This window comes from Bombina bombina, chromosome 9, assembly GCF_027579735.1.
Source record: "Bombina bombina isolate aBomBom1 chromosome 9, aBomBom1.pri, whole genome shotgun sequence".
NCBI classification, from domain to species: domain Eukaryota; kingdom Metazoa; phylum Chordata; class Amphibia; order Anura; family Bombinatoridae; genus Bombina; species Bombina bombina.
In genome coordinates, this window is record NC_069507.1 from 128,028,146 (window position 1) to 128,034,113 (window position 5,968).

Genomic DNA, 5,968 nt, shown 5'->3' on the forward strand with positions numbered 1-5,968 from the left:
GGGTTAAAGCTCTCAAATTTGGTGTGCAATACTTTTAAGGCTTTAAGTTACTGTGGTGAAAATTTGGTGAAATTTGAACAATTCCTTCATACTTTTTCACATATTCAGTAATAAAGTGTGTTCAGTTTGAAATTTAAAGGGACAGTAACGGTTTTATTGTAAAACGTTTTTTGTGCTTTGTTGACAAGTTTAAGCCTGTTTAACATGTCTGAACCATCAGATAACGATGTTCTATATGTATGAAAGCCAATGTGTCTCCCCATTTAAATATATGTGATATATTTGTGTCATAATGTCCAAACAAAGTAGGGATAATAATGCCATAGATATGATATTGCCCAAGATGATTCCTCTAATGAGGGGAGTAAGCATGGTACTGCATCATCCCCTTCTGTGTCTACACCAGTTTTGCCCACACAAGAGGCCCCTAGTACATCTAGTGCGCCAATACTTATTACCATACAACAATTAATGGCTGTAATGGATAATTCTATTGCATGCATTTTTTCCAAAATGCCTACTTATCAGAGAAAGCGTGATTGCTCTGTTTTAAACACTGAAAAGCAAGAGGACGCTGATGATATCTGTTCTGATATACCCTCACACCTATCTGAAGGGGCCAGGAGGGAGGTTTTGTCTGAGGGAGAAATTTCAGATTCAGGGAAAATTTCTCAACAAGCAGAACCTGATATTGTAACTTTTAAATTTATATTTCAACATCTCCACGCACTACTTAAGGAGGTATTATCTACTCTGGATGATTGTGACAATTTGGTCATTCCAGAGAAATTAGGTAAGATGGACAAGTTCCTAGAGGTTCCGGTGCCCCCCGTTTTTCCTATACCCAAGCGGGTGGCGGACATAGTAAATAAGGAGTGGGAAAGGCCCGGCATACCTTTTGTCCTCCCCCTATATTTAAGAAATTAGTTCCTATAGTCGACCCCAGAAAGGACTTATAGCATACAGTCCCCAGGGTCGAGGGGGCGGTTTCTACTCTAAACAAACGCACTTCTATTCCTATAGAAGATAGTTGTGCTTTCAAGATCCTATGGATTAAAGGTTAGAGGGTTTGCTTAAAAAGATGTTTGTTCAGCAAGGTTACCTTCTACAACCAATTTCATGCATTGTTCCTGTCACTACAGCTGCGTGTTTCTGGTTCGAAGAACTAGAAAAGTCGCTCAATAAAGAATCTTCGTACGAGGAGGTTTTGGACAGAGTTCAAGCTCTTAAATTGGCTAACTCTTTTTTATTTTAGATGCCGCTTTGCAATTAGCTAGATTAGCGGCGAATAATTCAGGGTTTGCTATCGTGGCGCGCAGAGCGCTTTTGCTTAACATCCCTTTCAAGGGTAAAACACTGTTTGGCCCTGACTTGAAAGAGATTATTTCAGACATCACTGGGGGAAAGGGCCACGCCCTTCCTCTGGATAGGTCTTTTAAGGCTAAAAAGAAGCCAAATTTTCGTCCCTTTCGCAGAAACGGACCAGCCTCAATTTCTACACCCTCTAAGCAAGAGGGTAATACTTCTCAAACCAAGCCAGCCTGGAGGCCGATGCAAGGCTGGAACAAGGGTAAGCAGGCCAAGTCACCTGCCACTGCTACCAAAACAGCATGAAGTGTTGGCCCCCGATCTGGGACGGATCTGGTGGGGGGCAGACTTTCTCTCTTTGCTCAGGCTGGGGCAAGAGATGTTCAGGATCCTTGGGCGCTAGAAATAGTTTCTCAAGGTTATCTCCTGGAATTCAGGGAACTACCCCCAAGGGGAAGGTTCCACGGGTCTCAATTATCTTCGAACAGGCATTCTTACACTGTGTAGACGACCTGTTAAGCATGGGTGTGATTCATCCTGTTCCATTAGGAGAACAAGGGATGGGTTTTTACTCCAACCTGTTCATAATTCCCAAAAAAGAGGGAACATTCAGACCTATTTTAGATCTCAAGATTCTAAACAAGTTTCTAAGGGTTTCATCATTCAAAATGGAAACCATTCGAACGATCCTTCCTACCATCCAGGAAGATCAATTCATGACCACGGTGGACTTAAAGGATGCGTACCTACGTATTCCTATCCACAAGGAACATTTTCGGGTCCTAAGGTTCGCCTTTCTGGACAAGCATTACCTGTGGCACTTCCATTCGGATTAGCCACTGCTCCAAGGATTTTCACAAGGGTACTAGGGTCCCTTCTAGCGGTGCTAAGACCAAGGGGCATTGCAGTAGTACCTTACTTGGACGACATCCTGATTCAAGTGTCGTCTCTGTCAAAAGCAAGGGCTCATACGGACATTGTCCTAGCCTTTCTCAGATCTCACAGGTGGAAAGTGAACATAGAAAAAAAGTTCTCTGTCCCCGTCAACAAGAGTTCCCTTCTTGGGAACAATAATAGTTTCCTTAGAAATTAAGGTTTTTCTGACAGAGGCCAGAAAATCAAAACTTCTAAGCTCTTGTCAGGTACTTCATTCTGTTCTTCTTCCTTCCATAGCGCAGTCCATGGAAGTAATAGGTTTGATGGTTGCGGCAATGGACATAGTTCCTTTTGCACAAATTCATCTAAGACCATTGCACCTGTGCATGCTCAGACAGTGGAATGGGGATTATACAGACTTGTCTCCGACGATACAAGTAGATCAAATAACCACAGATTCACTCCGTTGGTGGCTGACCCTGGACAACCTGTCACAGGGAATGAGCTTCCGCAGACCAGGATAGGTCATTGTCACGACCGACGCCAGTCTGGTGGGCTGGGGCGCGGTCTGGGAACCCCTGAAAACTCAGGGTCTATGGTTTCGGGAAGACTCTCTTCTCCCGATAAACATAATGGAACTGAGAGTGATATTCAATGCTCTCAAGGCTTGGCCTCGACTAGCAAAGGCCAAATTCATAAGGTTTCAATCAGACATCATGACGACTGTTACATATATCAACCATCAGAGGGTAACAAGGAGTTCCCTGGCGATGGAGGAGCATCCGGGGGAGTGGGAACTCCATCTGGAAATCTTTGCCCAAATAACTCAATTATGGGGCATTCCTGACATGGTTCTGATGGCCTCTCGTCAGAACTTCATGGTCCCTTGTTACGGGTCCAAATCCAGGGATCCCAAGGCGACTCTATTGGATACAATAGTAGCACCTTGGATCTTCAACCTAGCTTATGTATACCCACCGTTTCCTCTCATTCCCAGGCTGGTAGCCAGGATCAATCTGGAGAGGGCTTCGGTGACCTTGATAGTTCCTGTGTGGCCACGCAGGACTTGGTATGCAGACCTGGTGAATGTCATCGGCTCCACCATGGAAGCTACCTTTGAGACAGGACCTTCTTATTCAGGGTCCATTCGAACATCCGAATCTGGTTTTCCTCCAACTGACTGCTTGGAGTTTGAACGCTTGATTTTATCAAAGCGTGGGTTTTCAGATTCTGTAATGGATACTCTTATTCAGGCTAGAAAGCCTGTAACTAGAAAATTTTACCATAATATATGGAAAAAATATATCTGTTGGTGTGAATCTAAAGGATTCCCATGGAACAAGATAAAAATTCCTAAGATTCTTTCCTTTCTACAAGAAGGTTTGTAGAAAGGATTTTCTGCGAGTTCTCTGAAGGGACAGATCTCTGCTTTATCTGTTTTACTTCACAAAAGGCTGGCAGCTGTGCCAGACGTTTAAGCGTTTGTTCAGGCTCTGGTTAGAATCAAGCCTGTTTACAGACCTTTGACTCTTCCCTGGAGTCTTAATCTAGTTCTTTCAGTTCTTCAAGGGGTTCCGTTTGAACCCTTAAATTCCGTAGATATTAAGTTATTATCTTGGAAAGTTTTGTTTTAGGTTGCAATTTCTTCCGCTAGAAGAGTTTCTGAGTTATCTGCTCTGCAGTGTTCTCCGCCCTATCTGGTCCATGCAGATAAGGTGGTTTTTACGTACTGAGCCTGGTTTTCTTCCGAAGGTTGTTTCCAACAAAAATATTAACCAGGAGATAGTTGTACCTTCTTTGTGTCCGAATCCAGTTTCATAGAAGGAACGTTTGTTACACAATTTGGACGTTGTCCGTGCTCTAAAATTCTATTTAGATGCTACAAAGGATTTCAGACAAACATCTTCCTTGTTTGTTGTTTATTCTGGTAAAAGGAGAGGTCAAAAAGCAACTTCTACCTCTCTATCTTTTTGGCTTAAAAGCATCATAAGATTGGCTTATGAGACTGCCGGACGGCAGCCTCCTGAAAGAATCACAGCTCATTCCACTAGGGCCGTGGCTTCCACATGGGCCTTTAAGAACGAGGCTTCTGTTGATCAGATATGTAAGGCAGTGACTTGGTCTTCACTGCACACTTTTACCAAATTTTACAAATTTTATACTTTTCCTTCTTCTGAGGCTATTTTTGGGAGAAAGGTTTTGCAAACCGTGGTGCCTTCCATCTAGGTGACCTGATTTGCTCCCTCCCATCATCCGTGTCCTAAAGCTTTGGTATTGGTTCCCACAAGTAAGGATGACGCCGTGGACCGGACACACCTATGTTGGAGAAAACAGAATTTATGTTTACCTGATAAATTACTTTCTCCAACGGTGTGTCCGGTCCACGGCCCGCCCTGGTTTTTTAATCAGGTCTGATGATTTATTTTCTTTAACTACAGTCACCACGGTATCATATGATTTCTCCTATGCAAATATTCCTCCTTTACGTCGGTCGAATGACTGGGGAAGGCGGAGCCTAGGAGGGATCATGTGACCAGCTTTGCTGGGCTCTTTGCCATTTCCTGTTGGGGAAGAGAATATCCCACAAGTAAGGATGACGCCGTGGACCGGACACACCGTTGGAGAAAGTAATTTATCAGGTAAACATAAATTCTGTTTTCTTTTGAGCTACTGATCATTCTTGCTCTGTCTTTAATTATACCTATTGGTTTTCTTTTTTTTATTTTATTAAAAAGATTTCCCAAATATTTCCCAGCCTTATTCCCAAATCTTTCAAACCGTATCTGACTCTGCTTTCCCAGCAATGGAAAATAAGAATTGGTCCCTTTCTTTCTTGGCTGAGAAATAGCTCTCTCTGTTTATCCTAGAGGGGTTCAAATCTAAGACGTGAATAAGTTATTGAAAGATTGTTAGCTAACTAACCGCTAGAGTTCTGCGGCCAAAGGGGTGCGTTAGCTACGCATGCTTTTTTTCTCCCGCACCTTTTAAATTCCGCTGGTATTTAGAGTTCATAGAAGGGCTGCGTTAGGCTCCAAAAAGGGAGCATATAGCATATTTACCGCCACTGCAACTCTCAATACCAGCGGTGCTTACGGACGCGGCTAGCTTCAAAAACGTGCTCGTGCACGATTCCCCCATAGGAAACAATGGGGCCGTTTGAGCTGAAAAAAAAACCTAACACCTGCAAAAAAGCAGCGTTCAGCTCCTAACGCAGCCCCATTGTTTCCTATGGGAAACACTTCCTAAGTCTGCACCTAACACCCTAACATGTACCCCGAGTCTAAACACCCCTAACCTTACACTTATTAACAAACCTACTTGTGCTACGAATCGATATACCATTTAAACTACTAGTAAGTGAAAATGATGATTCTGGCAGCGGTGGGATTTGAACCCACACCTCCGAAGAGACTGGAGCCTTAATCCAGCGCCTTAGACCGCTCGGCCACGCTACCTTGCACTAATTATGAGCATGGCCCCTGCGCAAGGATGACACGCAAATTCGTGAAGCCTTACACTTATTAACCCCTAATCTGCCGGGCATCGGGCTGAAGAGGTCCATCATCGGGCTGAAATCTTGATCCAAGCGGCGGCTGAAGAGGTCCATCATCGGGCTGAAGTCTTGATCCAAGCGGCGGCTGAAGAGATCCATCATCGGGCTGAAGTCTTCTATCAAGCGGCATCTTTAATCTTCTTTCTTCCTGATCCATCTTCATAAAAGTCTTGTATAGTTACTTCCCCAGTTTTTTGAAATTGGTGAACTAGAAATTAGAAAAAGGTCTAG

General features: G+C 43.6%; 1 non-coding gene and 1 pseudogene across 1 annotated transcript; one reads left to right on the forward strand and one right to left on the reverse strand.

Moving 5' to 3' along the window:
• Positions 1 to 5,557: 5,557 nt before the first annotated feature.
• TRNAL-AAG (transfer RNA leucine (anticodon AAG)) lies at positions 5,558 to 5,639 on the reverse strand. Its single transcript has one exon. It is a non-coding gene; the product is annotated as a tRNA-Leu (tRNA).
• Positions 5,640 to 5,647: 8 nt separating this feature from the next.
• LOC128640633 (uncharacterized) lies at positions 5,648 to 5,708 on the forward strand (annotated as a pseudogene).
• Positions 5,709 to 5,968: the final 260 nt, after the last annotated feature.